The 11,177-nt window shown below is 47.8% G+C and overlaps 1 protein-coding gene across 3 annotated transcripts in view; it reads left to right on the forward strand.

Annotated features, from left to right (window-relative positions):
* The first annotated feature begins 1,626 nt into the window (after positions 1–1,626).
* MICAL2 (microtubule associated monooxygenase, calponin and LIM domain containing 2) overlaps positions 1,627–11,177 on the forward strand; it is a 140,477-nt gene continuing 130,926 nt past the window's right edge. For all 3 annotated transcript variants that reach the window (XM_015596557.2, XM_006905644.3, XM_015596566.2), the window contains exon 1: positions 1,627–1,792. The gene's annotated coding sequence lies outside the window, so the exon portion shown is untranslated. The remainder of the gene's footprint in view (positions 1,793–11,177) is intronic.

An 11,177-nucleotide genomic window follows, 5' to 3' on the forward strand; every position in this document is an offset into this window, starting at 1 on the left:
CTTACATCACTGTAAATAAGGCAGGGCCATGCTGGTCTCATCTCCTATCTCTGAAAGTGCCCAGGCCTGGGCGCTTGGGCAGGTTAGGCCCCAGAGCAGTTCTTTCAGTAATAGACCTGGCCTGTCCAGTGCTCTAGAAGTATGTGCAGGGCTGTTGAGGCCTGGGTGCACAGTGGTTAAACATGCAGATTCCGGAATTAGATAGCTCTGAGATCACATCCAGACTCTGATACTTATTAACCATGTGACCTTGACAAGTTACTTTGCCTTGTTGAGTCTCAGTTTCCACAGCTATAAAAGGGGATGATAATAATACATGCTTTACAGGGCCATTGTCGGGGTTAAATGAGACAAAATGCATACAGAACGCTCCATCGACTGGCATCACAAGCAGAGTTCCATCAGAGTTGAGAGCTTCCCTTTGCGAGTCACTGCTGTCTGAGTCTTGCAAACGGAGCAAGGACAGCTTTACTGAAAGTTCATCTGTAGGAAGATGATTAAACGCTGAAGGTGCTAAGAGAGCTTCCAGGTAGGGCAATCCTTGGGAAAACCCAAAAGGCCTGGAGAGTATCATGTGGTAAGGAGTAAAGAAAAAAAACACAAGCCCCAGGTTTGATAGGAGCAAACTGCTCTGCTTTTACTTTTCTGGCAAGGGAGCATAGTCTTTCCAGAGGGTGGTCTGGTGCTGTGGAAATTCCAGCAGCCTGGAGCCACAGTACTGTTTTCTCACTGCCCAAGCCTGCCTATTCTCCTCTCTCTGAGTCAACTCAGTTCCAAGAACATTTATTGATGCCTACTTCGTGCCAAGTCCGTGATGGGTCCTGAGCCTCAGAGGTGAGCAAGGCATGACTCCTGCCCAGGGGATCCTTGTTTCATGGTCACTGCAAAGTGTTTGCAGTATTTACAGTTTGCAAAGCTGCTTCACACCATTCAGTGAATGGTGCTCCTGGAGGATATGGGCAACTGGAGGGGGTATGGGCAACCCGGGCAGGGACAGAACAGAGATTAAGGCAGCCATTTGACAGCTAAGAGAAGAGTGTTCTTAGGTAACATAGGTACTCTGTACCACTACCCCTCTTCCCACCAGCTTTATTCTAAGCAAAAGCAGGCCAGGTGTGGGGAAGAGCCTATGAGCTGGCAGGGTTTTCTCTGAAGCCCACGGTGGTCAAGAGGCAAAGCAAGGAGGGAGGTGCACAGCCGATACTAGAAGTGCTGTGCTGCTTCTCCAAGGCCAAAAGGGAACGATGAGGCTCGCTTTCCAGCTGCCTAGGCCAAGGAGCATGAGGCCCAGCCCTTGCCTCTCCCTTTACAGTAGAATACCAGCACCTGGGTTTTCTCGCAGAATCACCACGCCCCGCCTCCCCCTGGCCCTCCACTGATCTCGGACCTGCTGGTCAGGGTGTGAGCACCCCGCCGCTCCCCGAGCTCGTGGAGCAGCTGCAGCCCACGTGCGCCCGCGGCAGCCGCGGTGACAGCTGGCCCCACAGGGGCGGGGCTGGCCCGGAGCGGGGGTGGGGTGGGCACTGCGCTGCGCCACTATTGGTCGCAGCCCTCCGGCCGGGCGGGGCCGCGCCCCCGGCTTCCCTGTCATTGGCCGCGCAGCCAATGGGGGCGGCTTCCAGCCTGGTTGGCCTCGCGGCGCACAACTGCGGGAGCTTGCCGGGCTAAGCCTGCACGGGGCAGCCTTGCTCTCTCCCAGCTCCGCAGGCGGCCTGCGGGTCCCAACCGCTGCGCCTGCGGCCGAGGTGAAGGCAGGAGCTGGCCCGAGGCTCAGTGGCCAGCGCGGCTCTCGGTAAGGCAGGGACCGCGCAGGGCTCCGGGGAGGGCGGGCAGGCAGGCGCAGGTGGGAATCGTGCTGGCAGAGCCTGGAGTCCCTGGCGGGTGCCGGGGAGGGTCAGGTGCGGCCGCAGCATCTCCCGCCTCAAACCCACCCGGCCCGGCGCCCGGCGAGCAGGTGGCGTTACCCGGGAGGCTGGGGCTACCGGATCGGTCTCTGAACGGATTAGAACGCAATAAAAGCCTTCCATCTGTACCCCAAACTACCTCTTACTCTGCCGCTCAACACCCAAACCCGGCATTTCTTAGCCCAGAGAATACCCCAAACGTCAACAGGGAGCGGGCGCGATGCGCCAGAAGTATTGCCTGCCACAGTGGCGAAGATCATCCTCAAATTTTGCTTCCCACGATTTGGGCTCCGCGCCTTTCACGTTCTTTCCTGGCTTTTCACTGCCCCCCGCCCTTTCCCTCCCTCCTTAACAACAGGAAGTTAAGTTGGGCCAAATGTCAATGGCGTGGCCGCCTTCTGCCTGGGACCGGGTCTGGGGCCGGGGCTGTGGTGATGGCTGGAGGGGACGCGGCGCTATCCTCTCGGCGCCGCGCACCCCTCAGCAGCCGGCGGTCACCCCAGAACCGGGAGCACCTGTGCCGGGGCGCCCGCGACGCCCACCTTGCTGTTGCCCGCCTGGCCCTGGGGTTAAGTGGAGTCTTGTTCGCAGCTTCTGCCGCCGCTGACCTGGCTTCCAGGTCGGAGCAGATGGGGTTAACTTTATCCTAGGCCAGCCTTGCGGCAGAGCTGGGAATGGCCTTTGCTAGATGGGGAAGAGGCGTGTTGAAACCAGAGTAAACGTGTGTCTCCTTCCACATTGTTTATTCTGAAGCCTGGGTTCTTAAAGCCAAAGAGCTTTTATTTAAAGGCGCGGCAGGAGCTGCGGGGGTAAGGTAGGGTGGGCATTCAGCTGCTTGGGGACTGGACCCTCTTGCGGTAGGTCATGCCTACTCACTAGTCTTCGGTGGTCTAGGTGAAGGGTGGAAGTCAGTAACCCGCCCCCTTCTGGGTAGGTCCGGAGGGAAGAAAGCCAGCGGCAGGTTGGCCCCTCTGATATTTGCGATATTGCGTGCCTGGATGCCCTGGCACCTGCGCCAGCTCTATTCCCGTCCTCTTCCCGGGGAAGTAAACCCAACAAGTGGGCCTCATGTCTCCAAGGCAGCGCACCTGATGCTCTGGAGACTCTAATGACAGTAAGAACTCACCTTTAGATAGATAATTATTAAGTGCCTACTGGAGAACAAGTCCTTCCTTGTGGCACTTTTGCAGCTAATTTCACAGTTACTCTCCCAAAACTCAAAAGAGTTTTGCTCTCCTCATTTAAGAGATGGGAAAACAGACATAGGTTGGGTAAGTGCCAACCATCACACAGAAAGTGACTTAACCAGAATTTAAACTGGGCTTAGCTTTGCCAGAGCTAAGTCCAGTGCTCTAACCATTGCCCCTGGCTGTGGAAAGTGATGTGTAGTACTGCAGAATCATGGTCCTACTCTGTGCTGACTGGAGACTCCTAGTCTCTGAAAAGATTCTGTCTAAAAATTCAGGGGACGCTTCTTTGGTAAAGCACTTGAACTAACCCAGGTTAGCCCAGGTTATTCAATCTGCAGACCCTTTGCCCACCTTGTGCACCAGTCAAGGGTGATGGCTGGTGTTGTTCATGCTATGATGGGGTTGGCGAATTGACTGCCAGTAGTTTGGGTGCTATTTGGGGAGAAAGCTTGCCTCTGTCATGAACTTGGTCTCACCTCTGACAGTTGACTTCTGGAATGGTCTAGGAGAACTGTGTTAGCTGAAGTAACCGCTACCTTAGGACTGATTCAAGTTTTGTTTATTTTTTTGGAGTATACCAGATATGGTTACCAGTATACCAGTGATTGAGAGTTACAGTTTGAGCATACTTTAATAAAAAAAGATATCGTTTTTATCCATACTTCCTTCCTTCTTCAGGCCCAGGGCTCTGACTTTCTGCTCATTTCTCTCTTTAAAAAAAAAAAAAAAAAATCAGCTTAATACCAACCAGTTACATCTTATTTATTCATTCATTCATTTGTTCATTTATACCTCCTGGGAGGGGCCTGAGACTAAAAGTGTGTGTGTGTGTGTTAGGGGTGGCAAGCTTATAAAAGGCTTTTTTAAAATTTATTTTTCAATTAATTGACCTACAATATATTACATTAGTTTCAGGTGTACAACTTAGTGATTAGACATGTATGTACCTTACAAAGTTATCACCTCAATAAGTCTAGTGCCCATCTGACATCATACATAGTTTTTACAATATTATTGACTATATTCCCTATGCTGTGCTTTACATCCCGTGACCATTTTAATAACCCAGCCAGTTACACATTAGCAACTTAAGGACTAAGGCTGGTTGTAGCTGTTGTCATTGGAGGCCTATTCCCTGGAACTGCAAGGAGCAGAACAGCTGGGGTAATCCCTCTCTGCCTAGCATTGAGGTTTGTCTCTCTTCTCTCCACCCATGTCTACACCCCCATCTGGGTGTGCCTTTCAGTCATGGGCCTGGCCCTTTCCTTCCTACTACTGAGGAGTATAGGGCCTGTCTTCCTTGACTCTGGAGGGAGGTGTGGGGTATGGAGGCAAGAAGATTTGGACTGAACATTGCTAATCTTCGAAGCCCTCCCAGGGCTAAGGGTCTCTGGTGTTTAAAGAGCCAGGGAATGGAATATTGCTCATCATTCTAGGACTTTTCATTCTTTATGTCATTAGATCCCCACATTAGCCCCTTGAAGAAGTAGGTGGGGCTATTCTTATTTAACAGATGAAGAAACTGAGACTTGCCCCTATCGCATAGCTAGTAGCAACTAAGCTTGGCTTTGTCTGGCCTTGTCTGCTTGAGCGAGGTCTGTGTGGTGAATTAAACACTAAGAGAAGCCGGAAAACCTTGTGGTCATCTTCTGAAATCTGGAGACGTGGTGTGTGCAGCTCCCCTGCTGTGCTTACTAACCCTTACCTTATATTGTACAGTAAGTCCTCACTTGATGTTGTCAGTAGGTTCTGTGACTTTAATGAAATGATGTACAGTGAAACCAATTTACCATAGACTGATCGATATTAGCAAGAGTTAAGTTCCTATGGCATCTCATCAATGTTGTAATGAAACGAGGCTGAACAAAATGATGTTTTTCAAGGACCTGCTGCAATTATGTGTCAATATGTCTTTCCGTCCCACTATAAAATGTCATTTAAAACACTCCTAAACTTGGCAGATTTATTTTCTGGTTCTCACAAATTCTCTTTGCTCTTTGCTTTGTTTTCCCTTAACCTTTATGCCAGTCTTCATTAGGATGCCACTGCGATGTATTGCAATTCTCTGTTTAAAAATATTATGAACATTTTCACACAGAAAATTAGAATAGTATAACGAGCCCCATATACTCATTATCTAGCTTCAACAGTCATCAAGATTATGCCAGGCTGGCCTCCTCCCTCTCTCCCTCCTCCCCATCCCCTCTCATTTCTTCTCTTCTTTCTTCCTGAGATACTTTACAGCAAATCTCTGACAGCATGTCATTTTGCCCCTATATAATCCAGTGTATATCTATTTGAGAAAGCATGGTCTCTTTCATACCACACGGCCATTATTCCATGTCACAGAATTAACAGCAATATTTTGGTCTCATCTGTCTATATTCAGATACCCTTGATTGTTCGAATCAGGATCCAGACAAAGTCTGTAGGCTGCATTTGGTTGTTAGTCTCTTTATACCGATTTTAATCTGGAGCCCTGCTCCCACCTTAAGCCAGCCATTACTCTTCCATTTTAGGTGCCCATCTCTCTCATTGGACAGCAAATCCCTGGAAAGTGGAATTGGGTTCTGTGCCATGCTGAATCCCCAGCATTGTGTCTAGGATGGGAGTAGGCTCCCTGAATATCTGTACAGTTATGTCCTAGCCACTCAGGAAATGCACTTTAAATTAGTAAACCCTGTTGTGGCTTTGTATGACTGCTCATGCCTGTGTTTAGATAAGAGGTTTTTAAAAAAAGATGACTTGCTCGTGTGTGGATGTTTCCTCAGCAAACATCAATCTATAAACATCCTGAAATAATAGGAGAGCTATTTGCTGTGCTCACTCGAGCCACTCTGGTTTGTGGTGGGGAGCCCAGATGGCCACATTTGTGCCCCGATCAGCAACTGGCCTCCCCAGATCACGTGTGGGGCTGACAGGGACTGAGGTCATTTCTGCCCGAGCTTTGAATCCAGACTTAGTCAGCCACAAGGATTACCACTTATGACCCAGACACTTGGCATTTGAGCTGTGAGGAGAATGCTATACACTCCTCTCATAGACCTCTCTCTGGACAGCACTTCTTCCCTTGTGCCTTTAGGAGATTTCTCTAACCTGCCTCACACTGGGCAGGTTGTGGAGACTTTCTCAAATCATCATGCATCTGCAACTGGCAGGTCGTGACAGAAAATGAACACTTGACCTTTCAGTGTCTTGTCCGAATTTGTGGTGAAGATATAGTGTTACCACTGGCACCTTTGTGGACGTCCTAATGAAGGAGATCAGAGGTTCAGGGGGAAAGGAAAAGGTCTGCTCCCTCCCTTTGATAATGAGCTTCACACCTGACTCCCTGTTAAATCTGCTCAAGGTGCTGGGCGCTCTGATAGACATCTTCTGATCCACCTAGCAAGGACCCTTTTCTGCCAACATTTCTCAGATGAAAAGGTTTTCTTTTTCTCTCCCTCCTTCTCCCATTAATTATTCTCCTCATCATTCTTGTTAACCTTAGACAGTCTTTTCCACTAGGTAGAAATATAACAAAATGTTAAGTCTTTCCTCTCTGGATGGCAGGGCTAGAGTTTATTTTTTTCTTTATCTTTTGCTTCTCAGTATTTTTCCAAATATTTTAAAATAAAAATATTTTATTTTTCTAATAGAAAACCCAAATATTTGTGTTTTTTTCCTATTTAAAAGAAGAACTTCCTTCAACTGATTTGGATGGGTAGAAAAAATTATACATGCATTTGGTATGTGTAGATAAGGTCACAGAGCCATTGGAATTTTGATATTTATTTTATGATATTATTTTAAAGAACATCTGGACTTCCTAAAAGTTAGAAAATAAAAAAAAGTTGGGGCTTAGGAGATGGGAAGCTATGAAACCCATTTAGCCCTACTCTCTCCCCCATTCTACTTCCTCCTCTTCCTTCCTGAGAATTTCATTATGATTTACTCAATGTGAAATTATTCTGTTAGGCTCCTGATATTGGTTTTTTTTTTTTTTTTAACCCTACATCCCCACACCTCCAGGGAGGTTGAGATATCAGAGAAAGATTGACATAATGTGTTTTAAAAAAAAAGGCATACAGGGCAAAGTTTCAGGCTTCAAAGGCTTGTCTTGTCCTCTTGGGAAAGTTCCTGATAGCCAAAAATCCCAGTCACCTCACTTTGGGGGGCCCTGACCCCTTCCTCCACCATTTTCTGTTTTCCTCCCTGCATCTTCTCCAGAGGTAGAAAACATGGCTGGTCTGTGCTGATAAGTCTCCTCCTTTCTAAAGCACTGATCAACTTGTCTCAGAAACTCAGAGCTGGTGAGGGTGATAGGGGACATGGGCCCTCTGGTCATAAACAAACCTTCATTGCGGGATTGCATCACCATGAAGTCTGATTTTTGAGATGCTTCCTTTCTCTGTCAGCTGTTGAGGAAGCATCCATCTCTGTGCCCCAATTGAAGAGCTTTTTGTAAATACCAGGTATGGTATTGTTTCTTAAGCACAATTGCTGTGCATCTAAATATTACTACACTTCATCACAGGAAAACCCGTACTGTCTCTGTGGCGACTGGCAGGGAGTGATGTGTGTGGATGGTGTTGGTGTTCTTGGGGATGGGATTGTTAGGGCATTCTTTATTTGCACTAGTATTTCTCTTTCCTGCAGGTTGGGGTAATTTCCTACACTAAATCCTCTCCTCCCAGTGACTGTAAAGATACCTTGCAGCACTTCCATTCCTTCCAAGGCTTGGTCAGATTTCTCTTTGGGGAATCCAGAGGTAAAGGCAAGCCCAAGAAAGGGGTCTTGTTTCCTGTTGGTTTGGAGCTCAAGTTCTCCTTTCTGGGCAGTGATCTCTAGTGCAGATCCCCTTTCTGCTGGTAGCAAGAGGAGGGTGGCAAGGAGTTGGATGGCAGCCCCCGGTCCCTGAGCTGCCACAATAACAGGTTTATGGAACATTTGCAGGCCCAAGCTCCTGACACACCCAGTCCAGAAGCCCCGCCATGCCAGAGGCAGGAGTGGGAGTCTAGGGACATCCCATTCTGGCCTTGCTACTGTAGTATCAATGTGTTAAGATGCGAAAATTACTTCTTTGCTCTCATGACTCGACATGTCTGGCCTTGGCTACTTATCTGAGTCCTGACTGTATCTGGTGAAGTAGGATCTTAGGGTTTAGCTTGTGCCTGGGGCCAGGAGGTTGAGGTATAGGGGAACATGAAGAAGTGCCTGAAAAAAGTCTTTTGGACTTTTGGTCACTAAGGTGAGCTGCTCCCTGGAGCATAGTGCGCCCAGGGTTTGCCAGGGGATTGGCAGAGCTACTGACCCCTCTATTGGACAGCTGTTCATCCCAAGGAAGTAGAATGGGGGTGAGGTATGGTGTATAGACTTTGTGGCTGCTGTAAAGTCGGGGTGCTGACACTCCACATATCAGGACAGCTGGGCTTTTCACAACTTGGTGCAAAGGTGATAAGAGTCAGGAGCTCCCTGCTTGGAGAAAGGAAGAGTCTCTCAGCTGGATGAAGAGGAAAATGGAATAGATGAATAGGCAGGGATCAGGAAGTCCTCTTTTTAGACCCTTAGGGAGAGGATTCATTCAGTCGATCTCTTTCCTCAGGGAATGTCCTGTGGGGCTGGTGCAATTAGATATGGCCTTAGGGACTACAGGGTACATGCTGGAGGAGCATCTCAGCCATTTGCCCAGAATCATAGCACATTTCTGTTGAAAGGAAGAATGAGGCTCTAGGTGAAATCTCAGGCGTCGTCTGGATTCCAGGCTTTCTGCAGCCAGAGAATTCAAAAGTTCCTGCTTGGTCCAGGTTTCCACCTCCAGCTTAGGTGTGTCTGTCATCTTGTATCTGACATTTTGGACTCTCTTAAAAATGACTCACCCACCCACCGACACACATGCACACACACACACAGATATACAGGGTCCTCACTCCTACATACATACAGAAATGCATGGTACACACACAGATGTATGGCACCCCCCCCACACACACACATGCAGAGATGCATGGTACCCACCCACATACATAAATAGATACGTGGTAAAATAATGACTCAGTACAAAGGGAATTCAATGAAAAGCAAGTCTTCCTTTTTCCCTTGTCCTCCAGCCCTCAGTTCTCCTCAGTGGCATCTGCTGTCCCCAGTCTCCTGTGGATCCTTCCAGAGCCTAGGTGTATCTTTTTTGCCTGTTTCCCCCTTTGCTCTTCTTCAGGCCTCGTAGGAAGCAACCAGGATGTGAAGCAACAGAGCTGCTGAGACTTAGCAGTTATTGGAACCAGCCAAAGCTCAACTGTCGCACCTCCACCCTACTTTGCCACCTCGTTCCTTCAGTAATCTCCTTATGTTAGATTCGTGGGTGGAGAGAGCCTGGGCACTGAGAATAAATCTCAGAGGCATGTTCCGGATGCAGATGATAGAAGCAGAAACAAATAAACATTGTTAAGATGCACAAACAAATAAACATTGTTAAGAAGCACAAACAAATAAACATTGTTAAGAAGCACAAACAAACAAACATTGTGCTAAGACAGACCCGGGGTCGAATCCTAGCCATGTGGCCTTTAGCAAGTCGATGAACCCCAGTATTTCAGTATATCAAAAGGAGGTTTTTATACCTATCTCAAAGGATTGATGTAGAGATGAAATTAAAATATTTGTGAAGTGCACTGTATAAGTAGGCTCTCTAAAATATCGTTTTTTTTCTACTTCTAAGGAGTGACCCATTTTCAGAATGAAGGACGTTGGCATGGAATTCTCTGGATGTCCTCCTGGAAATCTCATTGGTCCCTGGGTTTTATCTCCTTGTAGAGAGCAGCCAGTTCTCCATTTTTTACCAAGTTGAACTCTCCCCTACCACTTCCTCCTGCTCATGGGGAGCCCAGCCTCCATCCTCCCTAGCTTCTCAGTACCACCTCCTTTTCTGTCCCTCTGCTACACCCCCCTCCCCCACACTGTTGGTGAGTAGGATGCTGCTGGCTGCCTGGAGAGGACTCTGGGCTGTTTATGGTTTCTCTCTAGGGTGTTTATGTTGTGATCTCTTCAGAAGCTCCTGGCAGATGTCGGTTTATTGCTGAAACTTCATCTTTATCTTCAGCATGAGAGAAGAGAGAGGGTATTTTTAAAGATCTTTAATTGGCATGGCTGCAAATACAGTCTCCATTGCCTCCAAGTTTCATTCTTCATCACTCTTGCTCTCTCTACCCATTTTGCAACCCTTCAGATCCAGGCGAGAGACCTTATATGTCCTGATTTTAGGGCAACACTTAAATTTGGCAGGCAGTTGTAATTTCTTAAAAAGGTAAGTCAGAGGAGCAAAGGCAACCAGCTGACTGTCTTTTTCTGGACTGGGACAGATTGGCGTGAATGAAAGTAGCATTTCTGTGTCCATAGAAACCAATACCTTCCTCTACTTCTGCTTCCTCCTGCCTGTGGTGGGAGAGGGCCACCCCCTGCATTCTGCCTGCTAATTGGCTGGAAATCCATTTGGACTCAAGGTTCCCCTGAAGATGAAGAGGGAGTAGAAATAATGTGGTTTCAGATGATACTGAACTTCCGGGAGGGAGGAAGATGTGGAGGCCACAAGTCACAGAATCTGGGGATGTTAGCTTGGAAAGGCCTTCTGGGATCATGCAGTTCTCACTTTTGTTACCTTGTTTTACTTGTGGGGAAACCAAAGCTCAAGGAGTTCTTGATGCTGCCTGGGAGGTGTAGTTCCTTGCTCAAGGTCACCCAGCCAGGTCCAAGTCAAATCTGTTCTCCATCCACCATTTCCGTTAGGCTGTGGTTCTGTGATCAGTCTCTAGCAGCTCTGCTTGCAGCTGGCCTTCCCTTTTGAAAGTCAGAGCCTCACCCACCACCCACCCCCTTTCTAACTGCGCTCCAGTTCTTTGAATTTAGGATGTACACACTCCAGCACTGGTTTGCACAACCACTTGGTACAAGATCTTTCCTTATCAAAAATACTTCCCCGAGAGCCTCTGGGGCCTAAAATTCCCACCTTTGTTTTCAGCCCTTATCTCTAGAGGGTCTTTGTAAAAAATAAAAATAAAAAAATAATATTTAACTAGGAAGGACAACAGATTAGTTTATCTCCGATTAGCTG

Source organism: Pteropus alecto, unplaced genomic scaffold (genome assembly GCF_000325575.1).
Source record: "Pteropus alecto unplaced genomic scaffold, ASM32557v1 scaffold461, whole genome shotgun sequence".
In the NCBI taxonomy this organism is placed as follows: Eukaryota; Metazoa; Chordata; class Mammalia; order Chiroptera; family Pteropodidae; genus Pteropus; species Pteropus alecto.